This window comes from Grammomys surdaster, unplaced genomic scaffold (assembly GCF_004785775.1).
Source record: "Grammomys surdaster isolate TR1022 unplaced genomic scaffold, NIH_TR_1.0 751, whole genome shotgun sequence".
Lineage (NCBI taxonomy): Eukaryota > Metazoa > Chordata > Mammalia > Rodentia > Muridae > Grammomys > Grammomys surdaster.
In genome coordinates, this window is record NW_021605170.1 from 1,392,535 (window position 1) to 1,412,113 (window position 19,579).

A 19,579-nucleotide genomic window follows, 5' to 3' on the forward strand; every position below is an offset into this window, starting at 1 on the left:
ACAAACTTGAACTTTAGCTAATAATAATACAACAACACTAGTTCATTAGCTGTAGTAGAACCGCCATGCTAACATGTTAATGATAGGGAAGCTGGGCAAAAGACGTTATCGTTATAACAACAGGAGCTGGGGGAGGTACTGGCTATACAGGTATCTTAGTTACTTTTCTATTGCCATGATAAAACATGCCCAATGCAACTTCAGCATTTAACTTGGGGGCTCATGGTTCCAGAGGGTTAGAGTCCATCACCATGAAGGTGAGGAACATGGCAGCAGGCAGATAGGCACAGTGCTGAAGCAGTAGCTGAGAGCTTACATCTCATCCACGGGCATGAGGGAGGGAGGGAGGGAGGGAGGGAGGGAGGGAGGGAGGGAAAGAGAGAGAGAGACAGAGAGAGAGAGACAGAGACAGAGACAGAGACAGAGAGAGAGAACTATTAAAGCCCACTTCCAGTGATACCTCCTCCAGCAAGACCACAGCTCCTAATCCTTCTCAAGCAGTTCCACCAACTGGGGACCAAATATTCAAACATCTGAGCCTATAGGGGCCACTCTCCTTCAAACCACCACACTGGACATACTCTGCATTACTGTCTCAAATTTTGTATTAATCTGAGTTCTCCAAAGATAGCTTACTTAGGACCATAGAGATAGCTCAACAGTTGAAAGTGTATATTAGTCTTGTCCTGGAATCCAGAGCAGTGATTAGAAACCACATGTGACCCCAGCTCCAAGAGGATTGATGCCTCTGGTCTCCTTGGGCACCAGCACTCACATGCACTTGCACATGCACCCACACACATACATACAGTCACATCCTATGCAAAACTGAAAATAATAAATCTTTTTTTAAAAAAATTGTTTTTATTTTATGTGTATGGCTATTTTGCCTGTATGTATGATTATGCACCATGTGTGTGCCTAGTAGCCACAGAGGCCAGAAGAGTATGTGAGACTTCCTAGAACTGGAGTTACAGATGGTTGTGCGCTGCCATGTAGGTGTTGGTAATTGAACCCAAGTCCTCTGGAAAAACAGCCAGTGCTTTTAATTTCTGAACCATATCTCCAGCCCCCAAATGATAAATCTTTAAGATAATAAATAAAAAAAGTTCCATTACAAATACCTTTTCTTAAAAGCTTGTTAAAAATCTTGTCTACTCCAAGAAACCAACCCTTTAATGAAGTGAGACTTATTCAGAATTTGCCTTACTCTATTGAACACTTAGCACATTTTCTCAACAAGATTTAGAGGTGCATTTGATTTCATCAACTAAATCATAAACTTCTTAATGTCAACTAGATTTATGTTCTGCATGTTACCTAATACAGAAGTAGTTCAAAGCTAAATTTAGAAAGCAACTAATGCAAAGGAGATGGACAGTCAGTGTCTCCCAAGGCAGGGCCACTCCGTTTACGAACAGCTCTGATAATTAGCAAGTTCTTCCTGCTGAGTTGAAACCTGCTGCTCCATAATTTCCTCATTTATTGCATGAATGAATGAATGACAAACCAGCTCCCCTGAGAGCAAAGACATTTTCTGCTGTACCTACTCCAGCCCTTGACATATGGTGAATAAAGTAAATTCATCTTCCCACCCTGATGGAAGTTATTTGATGATGCACCCACAAATGAATACCCAAGTACAGACTGTGTGAATATCGGTAATATATACGTTTGTTTAACAATTCACACAAGTATAAGGATACTTAGGTTTGAAAACCAACTGTATGAGAAGTGATTTTGAGAACTGACAAGTTGGAAAAGTATTGGGGTCAGTAATTTCCCAAAGGTGTACTGTTGAGGATTAGAAATCAGAAAACTAGGGCTAGGAAAGAAACTAACTTCTACATTTCCATGGGAAAAAGTAGGCTACCAGTCAAGAACTCATAACTTCTGTATTAGGTAACATGCAGAACATAAATCTAGTTGACATTAAGAAGTTTATGATTTAGTTGATGAAATCAAATGCACCTCTAAATCTTGTTGAGAAAATGTGCTAAGTGTTCAATAGAGTAAGGCAAATTCTGAATAAGTCTCACTTCATTAAAGGGTTGGTTTCTTGGAGTAGACAAGATTTTTAATAAGCTTTTAAGAAAAGGTATTTGTAATGGAACTTTATTTATTTATTTATTTATTTATTTATTTATTTATTTATTTTTCCATGGGAAAAAGTAGGCTACCAGTCAAGAACTCATTTACTCTTGAGCAACTTATTTGGCCAAATCACCTGGCTTCGAGTTGGCGGCCTTCCTCTTCTGAAAATGACCATAGACCCACAGGGTGAGAGGCTGGATGGCTCGGCAGTTAAACGGGGCTTCAAATCCCAGCACCACATGGTCTCCTTGGACATTGAACATGCATGTGTACACAGACATACATGACGCCAGAAGACCCACAAACAAAAATTAAAAAGCCAAGAAAACTTAAGAGACTACTGAGTTGCCCTCAAGTCCTGGGCTTTTGCTGTTTCTGTTTTTCCCAAGACTGAGACTGTTCCTACATTTAACTATATTTAGTGTTGCAGAGTGATTTCCGGAAAAATCACCTTCGCCTTCCTTGCTTGTGTGACCTACGTGATCTTCATGGTGTGTCCTAGTCCTTATTCTTTAAGTAAAGAACTGTGGATAAAGAAGACAAAGCATAAATTCACAGGGCTCACGGCAGGCCAGAGGAGCAAGAGCACGCTGAGGCGCCTTCCCTGCCAGGGCCTCTCAAGGGCAGGAAGGCTCCTCCCTCAGGCCACCAGGCCCTGAGTTAAAGATGGCATCTCAAGTCAGAGGAAACACCACTACCGCAAGAAACAAACTGTGGAGAGAGGTCTGCGGCGCCATCCACAGGCTGCAAACCCACCTGACTGCCAGGCCCCGCTGCACTGCGCTCCTGCACTCCGCTCCTGCACTCCGCTCCTGCACTCCGCTCCTGCACTCCGCTCCTCCCGAGCGCCCTGAGGTCTGTGCTTCGTGAGGGCCTCCCTCGCCGCAGTGCCTGCTGGGCGTTGGCTTTTGCGCCGCCGCAGACTCAGCTCTGACCAAAGGCTGCTGTCAACCGAGAAGGATGGTGCGGGAGGTTCATTGGCTAAGAAAGGAAAGCAGGGCGTGAAGACTCTTGCCTTCAGACGCAGCAGAAGCAGGCAGATCTCTGTGAATTTGTAGTCTTTGATTAGCAACAACAACAACAAAAATTCAAGTGACCTGCTATTTATCCAAACTGTGAACGATTTAGATTCTCTATAATGGCTCTGTATGTAAAACATATAGACTGTAATAGTTCCTTTTGGACTCCAGTTTTCAGACCTAAACGAAGCTGAACATATCGTTCAATTGCTGCTGTTCGAAGTAATAAAGAGTTTCAAAAGGGGGACGGGGAGTAAGTTTTAGATTAGATTAATATTCTAGGGGCTGGAGAGATAGCTCGGTGGTTAAAAGTTTGTATTGCTCTTCCAGGGTACCTGACTTCAATTCCCAGTGCCTGTGTCTGTCAGCTGAGCCACCTATAACTACAGCTCCAGGAATCCAACACCTCTAATCCAAATGGGCACCCAGGAACACAGCACAAACTCACACACACACTTAAAAAATAATATTCTAACTGCAGAATAGTCTATGCATGTGTCTTACTTCATCAAATATATTCCTGAACAAAAGGGCTCTAGAAAAAAAAACCTTCTGATGTACTCTTAAAGATTATTTTTTACAAAAGGTAGTCATTTCAGAAGTTTGGCATTTCGTGTACCTAATATTAACATTAACTACAGTCTTTTGTGCTCCTGTTGAACAATGTGTTAAAGGATGACAGGATGGATACGAAAAGTGAGAGACTGTTCCAGTCATACCTTGATTCCTCACCATGTGGGCAGGGGAAGCTGGGCATTACCAACAGAACTTAGAAGACTTCTTATGCACGATAAGGCGTGAGGGGGAGGGGGTCACAACATTGAGCAACAGAGCCTTGTTAAGAGTTTGATAGCTTCCCTCTCTAGTAATGATATGATTCTTAATCCAGAGACTTAGCAGGATTGAGAGTAGAGTCTCCAATTCTGAGAGTACAAAGCAGGGTATTTAGTAAGAAGGGTGCTTACCAGAACGAGGGAGAGAAAAGATAATTTTATCGTGAATTTTGTGGTAAGCACTATGCCAGAGACTTCATACACACTATTTCATAACTCTTCTCCATAAATTCTATAAGGTGTATGCTTTTCTAATTTTAAAATAAGAAAACTAAGATCTAGATTCAGTTATCTGGTTAAAATAGAAGAGCTTGTGAACAAAGAGTTGAGATTCAAATCTAAGTATGTCAGAAGTCTCAGACATTTCCTAATGTTCTACAAGCTCCTTTTCCACATACAAATACTGACAAAATCTGGAACATACCATTTAGATCACGAGTAGCGAACATGATAACAGAACACAATGACCACTCAATAGGCTTACCTGCTATTTGTTCAAGTGCACTTATTTTTCCAAATGTTACCTGGAAAGTGTACAGTATCTGTCAGGTCCTCTTACTGCCATATTCTAGACAACCATTTCTTGTGATTTGAATATCTGTGTCCACCTCCCTCCCAGATCATAGATTGAAAGCAAATGTGGTATCATTAAAAGAAGGGGTCACTGGTAGTAATTAGGTCTTGAGGCCTCCTCTCTCACAAAATGGAATTAATATTCTTAGAAAAGCCCAGGGAAGAATGTTCTCTGATTCTGCCATGTGAAGTCAGAACTAAAAGGTGTCCTCCAGGAGCTGGAGAGATGCCTCCTGGTTAAGAGCCATTACTGCTCGATTACAGAGGACCTGGGTTCAGTTCCCAGCACTCATGTGGCAGCTCACAACCTTTTCTAATATAACTCCAGTTGCAAAGATCTGACACCCTCTCTGAATTCCAAGGGCACTAGACATACATTCAGTACACATATATACATGTAGGCAAAGCACATTCATACACATAAGTTAGTTAAGATAAAGATGAATAAAAGGTGACATTTGTGTGGCATGGAGCCTCCCCTGCTTCCAAAAAGTGTAGGCAATAAATTGCTATTGTAAATCATTTCTTTGTTTAAGACATTTTGAGATAACAGCCTCATAGGCTAAATCTCTTCAAATGAGCAGCACTAGGCCAGGGATATAGCTCAGGGGCACTATGCTTACACAGCATATATGAGATTATAGTTTAAATCCCCAGGACTGATTGTAAAAAGAGAAGAACCCCACAGCATTTCTTCCTTTGCTTTTATAAGAAGTGATATATTTACTATTAGTAAGTGGTTTGAATAGGAATGGCCCCCATAAATTCATGTGTTTGATTGCTTAGCCATTAGGAAGTAGCACTATTAGCAGGTATGGCCTTGTTGGAGTGGGTGTGGCCTTGTTGGAGTGGGTGTAGCCTTGTTAGAGGAAGTATGCCACTGTGGGGGCAGGTTTTGAGGTCTCCTATGCTCAAGCTATGCCCAGTGAGGCACACAGTCTCCTGATACCCGTGGATCAAGATGTGGAGCTCTCAGCTCCTTCTCCAGCATCATGTCTGCCTGGATGCCACTATGTTTCGTGCCATGCAAACAATGGACTAAACCTTTGAAACTGTAAGCCAGATTCAATTAAATGTTTTCCTTTATAAGAGTTGCCTTGGTCATAGTGTCTCTTTGCAGCAATAAAACCCTAAGACACTAAGTACTTCATAAATATGAACTAATTATACTAGTATTTAAATAGGATATAATATACAGCCACCCAGAATTGAGCTTCCACAGGTGCCTCCAGCATATTCATCCATCTACCATCACCTACACTCAATGATGTTTATTTCCCTCCAATTATAGTAGACACACTGAAGGTTTGCCCTTCTCTGTAAGGTTTGCCCTTCGAGTGGACATCAGACCCCATGTCTTCTCATCAACACAGGAAGTTACTCCGACAGCTCTCCTGTTCCTCCTGCGTCTCCCCTCCACCAGTTACTCGGAAAAGAAACCAGTCTGTCATCTCTCCCATCGTCATCTCTTCTTGATCTCACTTCCCACCCCCAGCAAATCCTATTTATTTGTTTTCCTTTTTATCAAAACACAGGACAGTTGTTTCTAATTCCACTTTTCACATTCTTTATTGAAGTTACTCAGGGTTTTCATGTACACCAGAAACTGTTTGTCAAGGTCATTCCTAAATCCAGGGGACAATTGCTAGTACTGACTTAACTTGGCCGATGGGCAACATTTATTACAACTGACTGTTTCATGCTACAGAAATGTTCCTGTCTCCCTGGAACTTCACTGCTTATCTCTCTAATCTTAAAAATGTTTGCAGTATTGGACCATCTATTCTACAAGAGCTTAACCACAAAGCTATATTCCTAGTCCACTTTCTATTTTTTATTTTAAATCATGTTTCACTAAGCTATCCAGACATGCCTTAGATTTGTGTATCTCACACCTCAGCCTCCCAAATAGCTGGGATTCAGTGCCACCAGGCATGCTTCAATCTTTATTTTTAATTGTTTTTGAAACAGGGTCTTGCTAATATAGCCCAAGGTAGGTCTCAAATTTTAAGGCTCAAGTGATTCTCCTTACGCAGCTTCCTGAGTGCTGGGACTACAGGTACATGCCACCATTTCTTGACCCAATCTCTTACCTAAATCTTGAACTATATCATGGTCAGCCCCCAGCCCTCTTTTCCTCTCTCGGTTATTTACGTCTGCAGCGATTGCACAAATGTAGAGGCCTAGATGCCATCAGTCATAAATTCCGGATTTCCGTTCTGGGTCCCCAGTCCTTACACCTGCCGGCATGTTCTTGCTGAAGGCCTTCTGCAGTAGCTTCTCTGTCCAAATGTCACCAAAGCTTATGATCTGATTCCTTCTTCCAATCCTAGTTCAAGTATTACATTGTCAGTAAAGCCTACCACAACATCCTCATTTAAAATAGAAACCAACTTCTAATCCCTCTTGGCATAGTTTGGTTTTCTTAGCACTTGACACTTTCTGACATACACAGTAAGTTACGTGTGTATTACTTATTGTCTGTAGATGTGCACTTCTCACTAGAAATAAAAGTCCACTCAAGAACTGTGATTTTTATCAGCTTGGATTGCTGAAGCCTCTCCAGAATAATGTCTGCATGTATTACAGAGGACACCTGGTCCTCGTGCTCACAGACAAGCACTAGGAAAGCCAGGGATGTTGAACACACAGGGTTATCTCCTCACTGGAGGAGATTTGTATCTGTTTTCCTGCCAGAAGGCTGGGAATGAATGCCATTAATAGCCTGGTGACCTGTGCTATCCATAGGGTCAGGCCACGTGGAATCCCTCAGACTTTTGTGTTTATCCTAGACTCTTGTTCCATAGACCTTTATCTTGAGCATTGTTTCTCAGTCAATAGAAACCATCCTTAAGGGACACGTTGCATGTACTCTGTAGATTAGAGGCCTGTACAATGACCTAGAACATACAAGGCAGGTCCTCCCACAGGCCCCAGGATAGATATAGAGCCTATTCTTAGGAAGACATTGGCTGTACTTTGCAAAAGAGTTTTAATGTACTCATGCCTTAAACAATAAGTACACATGGGATTGGGATAACCGTTACCAGGAGACAATTAAGTACAATTAACAATTTTCCAAAATTGTACTTAATGGATTGTACTTAAATGCATAACAAACTGCTCTGGTCAGATTCCAGAAGTTTGAACCAACACCAGCTACTGAGTTGTGTTGAAACAGATTTCCTTCTTGCCTCATGTGAATTGTACTCTGCCAGCCCTGGTGTTTTCAGAGACCCCACAATATACTAATTAATAAAAGTAATGTTGGTGTATCACCCAGTGTTAGTAGCTGGAGGATGCATAGTACCAGCGAGACTTCACTTTTATTACAATTCTTAGCCCTATTATTTTATAGGCTTTGGTCATTATTTCAAGCTTCAGTCTTCTGGATCCAGGCTATTTGTCTGCCTGAAGACATTTTCCAGCAATATATGCTTCATAGCTAATTCTACTAAATAGGTTTTTATCTAGGATGCCTAAGTGTTACTGAAATTCATTTGTTGCAAGAACATGGTTGCTGCATTATGCTTTTAAAGGTGCTTATAATATTTAGCCTCAAATAAATTGAAATTGAAAGCAAAAATGTATTGGGCCTGACTCTCTGTCTCACTGTTTCCTAGAATTTCTAGATAGATTTTTGTTTGGTTTACATTTTTGCTTAGGAGTCAGGATGTTCCTAATTTAAAGGCTATAACAAAGTCACAATGAAAAATTCCATAAATTAGATTCTCAGATTGAAAGCATATACACCATCTTGAAAGCATAGAATCAGTAGAATAGTCTGACCCTGAGTTTTAGGCATATTTAAGAATATTTTGGTAAAAACTTTTCTGGTGACAATTAACTCAATCCTGTGTGTACAATAAAGCTTGCATGAATCTCTTTGAGGAACAAAGAAAGCTAACTAAAACTCTGTAAAAGTACACCTGACACCTTCCAACAAGATAGATTCTGTAGATGGACAGAGAAAAATAAGCTTTGATAAATGTCAGGAGTTGGGGAATGTCCAGTGTGGTCTCTAGCCACAGATAGCCCGAAAGTCACCAGGCTATTAAACATGCCTGCTCCCAGCCTTCTGGGTAGATCAGGTTATACATTCATTCCCTTTAAGAAAAAACCTCATGTGGTTAACATTCCAGGTTCCCTAGTGCTTATCTCTGAGCACAAAGCCCTCCGTGCCTCCTCCAACCTCTATGTGTGCTCCAAGAATTGGATTCTAGTCTGTAGGCTTGTCCAGTTAGCACCTTTACCTTTTCACACATACACACCAAAAAAGACTTTAGTTTCTCAAGGGAATTCACAAAAAATCAATTCAAAAATATATTTAAGGACAACAATAAAAATAAATCAACACAATCAATGGGCTAATGAAGTGGGTAATTCACAAAGAATGAAGTAGAAACAGCTTATAAACATTATGAATACTAAGCATTTTTATTACCAGCCATGATAGGAACTCAGAGCAAAACCACATTGAGATTCCCCTCCCAAGCCACTCCCTCCTCCTCACCTCAGTCAGCATGTGGTCATTAAGAAAACAACAGCATATGCTCCTGAGGATGTTGACAAACAGGCGCCATTGTACACTGCTGGTAAGAACATAAACTATTCCAGACGTTATGGAAGTCAATATAGACATTCCTCAGAACACCAAAATGGACCTACCATGTGACCCAGCTATGCCACTCCTGGATATTTACCCAAAGCATTGCAAGTCAATGTATCACAGAGATATTTGTGCATCACTGTTTCTTATTGAGTTATTGAATTAACCTAAGTATGTGGCCACAGAAGACAGATAATGAAGATACGGTGAATACGAATGTCTTAGGGCTTCACAGCTGTGAAGAGACATGATGATCGAGGCGACTCTTATAAAGGAAAACACTTAATTGGGGCTGGCTTACAGTTTCAGAGGCAGTTATGGCAGGAAACATGATGCATTGCAGGCAGACATGGTGCTGGAGTACAACAAAGAGTTCTACAGCTGTTAGAGCATTTTCTAAGCCAAGACCTAAAATCCATATTCCTCCAAACAAGAACACGGTCGGGCCTATCACAGCAACATCACAGCAATACCGTACTCCTGATAGCAACTTCTCTCTTAGTTAGGGTTTTATTGCTGTGAAGAGACATCATGACCAAAGCAACTCTTATAAAGGAAATCATTTAATTGCAGCTACCTTACAGTTTCAAAGGTTTAGTCCATCATCATCATGGAAAGAAGCATGACAGCATCCAGGCAGACATGATGCTGGAGAAGGAGCTGAGAGTTCTATATCCATAGCCAAAAGAAGAGGACTGTGTCATTGGACGTAGCTTAAGCATAGGAGACCTCAAAGCCTACCACCCGCAGTGACACACTTCCTCCAACAAGGCCACACCTACTCCAACAAGGTCACACCTTCTAATAGTGCTATGGAGCAAGCATTCAAACACATGAGCGTATGGTAGCCGTTCCTATTCAAACCACCACATATGTATAATGAAAATTATTTTCAGCCATAAAAGTAAGTTTTGTCATTTTCAGGAAGAGGGATGCAGCTGAAGATGGTCATGAGAAGCTGAGTCCACTCTGAAAGACACATGCTGAGTGCTTCCTCTCATTTATAGTTCCTAGACTTTATACAGATGCATAACTCTACATATGTAGACATGAAATAAGCAAAGCTGCTCACCAGATCAAGGAAACTAACAGAATCGAAGAGGAGAAAAGGAGAAAGGGAGTATTTATAGGAGGGAAGTATGCTCAAAGTACATTATACACTTCTATAGAAGAGCCGTATGTAACAGTACTATGTACAATGACTAAATACTAACTTTTTTTTTTTTTTTAAGAAATGCTAGAGGATGGTAAGATAGCATAACAGGTATGTAGAGAGACTCTCTTGTGCAGCCTGTGAAAGCACCACCTGTCAATAAAAAAGCTTATGGCCAATGAGCTGAGGCAGGAAATAGGAGGCAGGAGTTCTGGCAGAGGTGGGGGAATTCTGGGAAAGAGTTAAGGATGGGCGATTCCCCAGGACACAGAAAGGAAGAAGGGTGCATGAAACTGAGGACCAGGTAACCAGGCATATGGCAGGACTTAGAATAAAATAAATGGGAGAATTAAATTATGAGCTAGTCGGGGAACAGGCCCAGGCTTATGGCCTAAGCATTTACTCATATATAAGAAGTCTCAGAGTCATTATTTCTGAGAACAAAAAAGCTGGGTGGTAAAGCCAACAGTTACACACGTAAGAGCAACTGGCCTCCAAACTTAACAACCTGAGCTGCATTTCTGGGACGCAGATGCACATGCATACATATGCACAAGTGTGTGCATGCACACATACACACACATACACACACACATGTACTAAATGAAATTTTTAAAAAAGAAACCCTAAAATAGAAATATGCTACAAATAAAAGACTTGAATGATACAAAAATGCAACCAGAGAATTCAATCCACACTGATAATTTAACAAGACTTGATTCTAGTACATGAAATCAGTAATGAAGAACTGCATGAAGACACTACAGCAGAGAGAGAAGAGGCATTGGAGATAAAGAAGACAGAAAAGATAACTGGTGCCCATAAACCAGAGAACCCAACCAAGAGCAAATACAAAATGTAAAGAACACTTTCTAGGTGAAGAAAAGCATCTGCAGACACAGAAGGAAAGGAGCAACCCCTGCAGAAACGTTACCCTGCACACAGCCTCACAATGCTTTGAAATTACAGGGTTCTGTGAGGTGACCTACAAAACATCTACAAAGGAAATAAATGGTGTTTCCCAGAAAGAACAAAAATATCACACTAGCCCCAGGCTTCTCTTGTTGCCCCACTAAATTACAGGAGATGATTCTTTAAAGTCATTTTCCTGCCGTTTGAGATGCAAGGAGAGCTGGCAGTCCAGACTGAGATTAAATAAAGACACCACCTCCTTGTCCACTACCAACTTTGCTACATCCCCAGCCTGACACTTTATAAGTACTTTGTTTGCGTGCATACATTTTTAAGAGTGAGATTACCACTCCTTTAGGTCCTTATCCATTGCCAAAGGGCATTCCAGAATCAGTATAGCTGTTTACATTTGCACTGTATGAATTTGATGGCAATTTTACTAAACTCTAGCCAACCTCAGATTTTATAATTTTATCTTTATTAATATGCTTTGCTCTATGTTTTTAGTAACTAGCACATAAGCTATTTTACTGCTCACTGTATTTTTGACCATTTCTGTTTCTTGTTTTGATAACCTTGTTTTTTTGTCTAGCATTTTTTAATTTAGCTATTAGCATTCTTCTGATTGATATAGGAGGTATTTATATATTTAGAATATAAAATACATGTCATGGTTTGTAACAACCCATTCTGCCCCACGTGTGGAGGCCACTATGTCCCGGCTCGTTCGGGTCAGTCAACAGGGTCTAGCAAGAGAGAGAGTGGGGATGGAGGAGCAAGAGACGCGAAGAACGGAGACAGGACAGAGGGTCTGGTCAAGTCCCGTTTACTGAAAGGAAATCCTGGGTATATATAAGCACAAGCAGGGGAATGCAGCTGAAGACAATTTACCACGTGCACCTTGCAGCTGGGGGCACTAAACAACAAAACAAGACATGTGAGAAAAACAAGATGTTTATCAGAGTGTGCTCAGCTGTTGTGGGCTGTTGAAAACAAGTCTCTTGTCAGGGTATATGGCCTGAGATGGCTGCAAAGATGCTAGCCGCTTTCTGCTCAGAGTCGGCTCCCAACAATGGTTCTTAAAATATTACTCCTCAATTTTTTTTCCAATTTTTTCATATTATAAATTTTCATATAAAATTTTAGTATTGAAACATCAAAGAATGTGTATATACTTTGACATTTCTCTTGGATTAGTCAATCAAAATGAGTAAAAATGTAATTGTGGTGGCAATTAAAATGTAAAAAATGAAATATAACAATGAGACATTTTCAGACTTACCCTCTTGTAAGCCAATGCCATGTTAAGGACTCTAAAAACTCAGCCTTTTGGGAATGACAGAGCCTACCTACTCTTGCCCAACCCAGTGTGAGGCCAGAGCATGCTAAAGCCTTCCTAGGGGATCTGAGTGTCGAGGTTGGCAGTGTGTGTACAGAGTGTCTCCATAGTTTTCTCTCTGTGGACATCTATGATCTGAAGACAGCCCTCCCTACAGAGATAGCTCCTAATGAGATTAGCTAACCCTGCTTTTGTTTATCTGTATATAATACCCCAGGTGTATGCAGTAGCCCTGTCTCTCTGTCTAACTGTATGTAATAAACACACTCAGCTTCCTGACTGTTTTCTCCATTGCAAAGCCCAGTTCCCTTGAGCCCTGCTTGTGTGTGTGTCTGTGTTTGTCTTTTCTTCAGTCCTTCACTGGCCCGACCGGATCCATCACTGGAGCAGTGCAAAGGTACAATAGCCAGTCACACTTTCTAAAAACTGCTTGGGAAATGCAATCATTTTCCCCCTAAAAACGCTTCCATATGTAATGTTTCCCTTCATACAGAAGTACTAGTAGGTCTAGAGCCCATTCATCTAATTATGTCTAAGAAGAGTCAAGACCACATTGTCTTCAAATGTAAGTTTAAAGGACCAGTAACTTTAAAAAAACAAAACAAAACAAAACAAAAAAAACAAAGGCCACCTTGAGTGCTAATGGTGTTGAATGCTGGTGGCAATAAACTACATGACTCTAGCGCGAGGCACAGAGGCTGGTTTGGAAACGCATGCTGACTCAGGCGTGTGGACCACACGGGCAGCCTAACAAGGCCTCATTTCCTGCTTAGCGGTTTTTAGATTGACTTTGCTCACAGACTATGAAAAGCACAATTATCCCACACACTGTGCTTGGGTTGGGCTTTAATGTAATACGCTCACAATTTTTAGCTTGATTTTAAATAACAAGTTCCAAGCCAGGGTTATCTGACTTGACAAATGATAAACTTATAGAGTATAATAATAATGGTAGAAATTAGTTTTCTAATGTAATTTAATTGGTTAAGTGGGTGATTATGACGTGTGTGTGTGGCCTGCAAGCTTCAGTGTTTTGTCTCTGCTCTGGGGTTACAGATGCGCATTGCCACATCTGGCTCTACAAAGATTGCACTTTAATTTTTGTTAAACAGAAAGGTATTTCCCCCAGCTTACCTTTTGTCTTTTAGTTCTTTGTGTGATATCTTAAACATATCTATATTCTACATTTAAAATAGCCAAGTTCTCAGTCACCTTGGTTCTTTATCACCTTAGTGTCCCTGTAATGCTGAATCTTCGCTGTCAATCCAAATGGGTTTGTAGTCACCTAGAAGACACAGCTTGGGGTATGTCTGTAAGGGCGTTTCCAGGGAGCTTTAACTGAGGATGACACATTCAGCCTCAGCCTCTGTATGGGCAGTGCCATTCCACTGGCTGTGGTCGTCAACCAGATACACAGGAAACAACCCAAGAGGCAACAGCATTCCTGTTTCCTATACTGTATGATCAGCTCCTTCAACTCCCGCTAGCAAGGCTTCCTGCCGTGATGGAGCATGTCCCCTTATTAAACAAGCACCAAATACTTCTAAGCTGCTCCAGTCACAGCCGGGAAAAGGAAAGGAATGACTTGCACTTTTATGGACTTGCACTTTGATGCTTCCCACTGAGGATCATGTCGCATGCTTTCTAATGATTCTCTGTTGGTGTGTCACTGTTTCTAGTTAAATAGCCATGTCCACAGAGATGATTGTTCTTATCTGACCTACCACCAAGTGTGAAGGCTTCCCAGCATTGAGTCACCTTGCATTCCTTAAATTGTCATATGTTGTTTTAACACACGACTGGATGTTTTTGGAGCTTCACCGTGATTATGTATGTGGCACTGTGGTGGTTTTTGGATGCTTAGTCTCCAGGGAGTGGCACTATTTGAGGAGTATAAGGATTAGTAGGTGTGACCTTGCTGGATGAAGACTGGTACTGGGGGTGGGCTTTAAGGTTTCAAAAGGCTATAGCAGGCCCAGTCTCTCTGTCTGTCTCTCCCCACCCCAAACCCTGTCCCTCTGTCTGTCTGTCTATGGATCAGGATGTAGCTCTCTGCTACTGATCCAGCACCTGCCTGCATGCCACCAAGGTACCTGCCATGAGGATAACAGACTACGTCTCTGAAACTATAAACAAGCTCTGGATTAAATGCTCTTCTTGTAAGAGTTGCCCTGGGCATGGCGTCCCTTCTTAGGGAATGGAACAGTGCCTAAGGCAGGCATTATTCCACAATCCCTATGCTGTCTTCAGTCAGATTTTAATGATTGTATCATGTTAGCTTCTCAGATAGTGTGTCTTGGCGTTTCTTCTTTATTCATACTCTAAAATGATTTAGTGGTCTTGATCAGCACTAATTTGGGACAGTGCCTGTCTATGTTGTCTAGGCTGACAAACTCAAGTAACCTCCTGCCTCAGCATCTGAGTAGTTGGGACTAGGGCTGCTGCAGGTTTGAAGGGTGCACCTCTAACCCCCGTCAGCTTCTTCCAAGCTTATCCACGTAGATACAAGTTGTCTGTGGAGATTTCCTGAATCCATTTGCTAAACTGTATTTCTTTAAGTCATTCATTTCATCCAGAGTTGCAGCTATATTTGCATGAGATTATATAAAACCCTACCATAAATATTGTGTATTTATGCTTTTCCCCCGCACCTAGACCATGGGGTGGATAGGTTGTTTGGCTGTTTAGGAACCAGCATTTTAGGAACCAGATTTTTTAGATATTTTTCAGTTCTGCTTATTTTTTAAAAACTGACTTAAAGTGTATTTTAATCTACATAGTCGTAATGTGGGTGTGCTTATGTCTGTGGATGTGTGCATGCCAAAGCAGGCGTTGGAGGTTAGAGGGCAACTTGGGGGAGTGAGGCCTGGGAGTGAAAGTCAGGCAATCAGCTCGGTAGCAAGTGCCTCTGCCTGCTGAGCCGCCGCAGGTCCGTACACACTGAGCACCACTGCTATGCATTCATCCCTTCCACTTCACCTTGGTTTCATTTGATGATATTTTCTTGAATATGTGTCTTATATAACTTAATCCGAATAAGATGCTGTAAGAAGATACTCTATTTCAACTTAAGATTTGTTGAAGGGGACATTTTGACTATTTTAAACTCATCAGCGAAATGTGAGTTAAGAACGAATCTTGAGCTGGAGAGAACTGAGAACCAGAAAAGGTCCAGCTAGCTCAGTTCCGGAACACCAGGCATTATTTATAGCCGGTGAAGGGAAGTACAGAAATAGGCTGATTGGTTCCTGCTCCACCCTTTGCCTTATTGGGATGTGGTCTGATCGGCTGGAAGCCTTAGATTGGCTGGAGCCTGGCTGCTTATGGTTGGCCGAGGCTGGACTGTTGTTACACTCCCAAGTCAGGTTTGAGTTGTTAGTCAGGCTGCAGATCCTTACTGAGAACTCAAAGCAAGGCTCCAGCCTCCTGACAGTAGCTTCTGCTGTTTATCTCACAAGGTGGATTATTTGTAGTCTGAGGGTTGTCGGTACTCTAGAAGAGTCCCTTTATTAGGAAGCATGTGATGTTTAAATGAAAGTATATTTCAATCACAATTATTTTCAATTAAGCTCTCTTGCCAGGAAAAAAAAAAGAGAGCTTGAAATAGACAACAGGCAAACCTCATTATGTCTTATATAAAGGAAAGCTGACTTGTGAACAATAAAGTAGTTTGTGCAATGACAGACATACAAGTCTCGTGGAGCCATGTCAAATTCAAAATAGTCTTCTTAGCAGAATCTGTGATACAAAACCAATACAAATATCAGCAGGATATTCAGTGAGAGCTCCTTTAGTACATTGTGTCACACTGTGTCCAAGTCCTCATCTGAGCCCTGCAGCCCCAGACTAGTATAGAATGGACACATGGGAAGATCATGCTTTGCCAGAATTATTTGTTTTTGATGTAGGGTCCTCCTCTGTGGTCTAAACTGATCTTGAACTCACAGTAATCCTGCCTCAGGTTTTCAAGGGCAATGATTACAGGTGTGAGTCCCTGTGCCTTACAGCTCAACTGCATCTCAAACATGTTGTCATGTTCAGATTGCTGGCTCAAAAGAGCAGCAATAGTTAGCCTCTTGTTTTCCTGCTAGAAGCTGAAGCATATTAATAAACAATGTTACATGGGATGTGTTCGCCTGTTTGAGAACCCTTTAAGTGTTTGCTGAGGCTTGTGCTAGTCCTTGTGTGGGGCTCATCACTCTGTGGGGCTACCTTCACTTTCCCGTGTTATTGCCCCTGCTGGTCCACAGTTTGTTGGCATTTCACTTATATAAAAATGAGGCTTCCTGGGGGCTGAGAAGACGGCTCCATGTCAGGAGCTGGCCATGCAAACACTGCATTTGCTAGCGTGGATTCCCAAACTCAGCAAATCCTGGGTGGTCATCTAAGTCCAGCTCAGAAGGCAGAGGTGGAATCTGGAGGACAAGCTGGCCAGCCCGTAGCTATATCTAACGTTCTGGGTTTGATTGAGAGACCCTGCCTCAGTGAATAAAGTGGAAAATGGATTGTAGAAGATTCCCAACATCACCCTGGGGGCTCCAGATGCACAGATACATATCACACATCCTCACGAAGAAAATGGAGAAAGAAAACACCCTTCAGGGTTCGGGAAGTGTCTCATCAGCATCGTTTGCTCTCACTTCCTCCTGTTTATTTTGAGACAATATTTTACTATACTGTCCAGGATGACCTTGCTTCAGCCATCCTTTCTTACCCTTCCTCTCCTTCCCTGTACCCTTGCGTTTTCCTTCCTCCTTCCCTCCCTCCCTCTTCTTTCTTGGAGCTGGGAATTGAAACCAGGTCCTCTGGAAGAGCAGCCACTGCTCTTAACTGCAGGGCTAGCTCTTCAGCCTGATTTTTTTTACACATTTCTTTCAAGTGGGTTTCAGACTCAGTGCAATTTTAAATTTAAATACCAAATTTCCAGGAAACAGAAAAAATAATGCTAAAATTTGTATGCAGCCATAAAATATCCCAAGTAGTCAAAATAGTCTTGAGCAAAACCAATATAGCTGGAGGCATCACAACTTACACTGCAAAGCTATAATAATCAAAGCAGCATAGCACCATCACAAAACAGACCTTATAACCAGAGAGCTCAGAAATATCCATACATGTATAGTCAACCAATCTCATCAAAGGCATCAAGAACACACAATGCAGATAGGGCAATCTCTTCCATAGACACTGCTGAGAAACTGACTATACCTATGTTGAAGGATGAAATTGGGCCTTTACTTCATTTATAATAATCAACTCAAAATATGCTAAAGTCTTAAATGTAACATGAAACTTCTTGATGAACATGAAGTGGGGGTGGGGAGAAAAGCCCGATTCTATTCCTATATGCAATAATTTTAACAATTAATTGTTTTTAATTGTATGTGCACATGCTTGTGCGTCTGTTTGTGCATGCATGCTTGCTCGTGTGTGTGCGTGTGTGTGTGTGTGCAGCTGTGAACTGTCCAGTGTGAGTACTGGGAACTGATACCGTGCTCTTTACCACTAGCCATCTCTCTTGATCATAGGCAATATTTTTTTTAAATACTCAATCCCCCAGACAAAACAAAATGAAAACAAGATGTGGGATTGTTCTGGTGGAAAGTTTCTGCATAACAAAGCAAACAATGGACTGACTGACAAGAAGTGTTGAAGAGATAACCTATGGAATGAGAAGATATATTCGTAAACCATATGGCTGATATATGAAAATCCAAAATACATAAGGAACTCAGCTAAATAGCAAGAAAACAAATAGCCTGACTATGGAATATATATAAGATCTGAATAGATGTTCTTCAAAAGTGAATAAAGGAAGTACCCGGATGTATCTCAATGATGGCCTCTTAGCCTAGCATGCAAGCAAGGCCTTGGGTCTAGCTCTGAGCTCTCCAGAAGAAATGGGGGAGGGCAGAGTTTGTATATGAAAAAACTGCTGAAGTTCACTATGATCATGGAAATGCAAACTAGAACAATGGCTACAACAGTTGTCACTAGACAAAAGGCAAGTATTAATAAGGATGCAGACAAGCGAGATCTTATTCATTACTGGTATAAATGTAAACTGTGCAGGCACTATGGAAAAAAAGAGTCGAGATATTCCTCAAAAATAAAAAATAGTCGTAAGGTGGAACATGCCAGAGGTAATTATAGTCTTCAGGAGGAAGAAGCAGAAGGAGTATGAGTCCAAGGCCTGCCTGTGCTACAGAGCAAACAGCCCAGACCAGGCGAGTAGTGAGACCCAGCCTCATAAAGGAAAAAGAGAGAAAAAAAATCTAAATTAGAAATCAAGATTAGTGACATAGACCTATAATTCCAGTTACTAAAGATGCTGACACAAGAGGATCAGAAGCTCAATGCTATCCTGAGCTGCATGGTGAGTTCAAGGTTAGCCTGAGCAACTTAGTAAGACACCCTGTCTCAAAATAAAAAGAAGTCTGGAGGTACTACACAGTGGTAAAGATCTTACCTGCATGGATAAGGCTTTAATTTTAATACCAGTAATGAAAAAACTAAAAGTTATAACTACCATAAGTACCCAGGAATCCTACAGAATATTCTGTGTACCTGAAAGTAATGAACCCTGTATCTCAGGGTTAGCTATGTCCCTGTGTTTGCTACATTATAATTCACAACAACCAAGATACAGAGTCAACCTAAGTGTCCATTCCTCTGGAGAAAAATTCTCTCCCGGAAGAAGCTCACAAAGTTACAGGACTTGCGAGGCCCCTCCCTGGCTTACATGAGCAGGAACAACTGCTGTGGGTGAGACTGAAGGGAGGCACAGCTTCTTGCACCAAGATGTGGCAGGATCTCAGGCTGCAGCTCTTGTGAGTCATCATTGTGGGCGGGGCGGGGGGGGAGAGGGAGGGGAGTTGTTGGTGATTCAGGTGGACTTGGATGGAATCGTTCCTTTGGTTTGTCACTGGTGCCCTGTCTGGGTGAAGAAGTAATTGTTCAGGTCTCCTCAGGAAAAATCAAGCAATACACCTGGTGGTACCTGGAGCTTGAGGCTGCTGTGAGGGCAGAGCGTCTGTGGAGTAATCC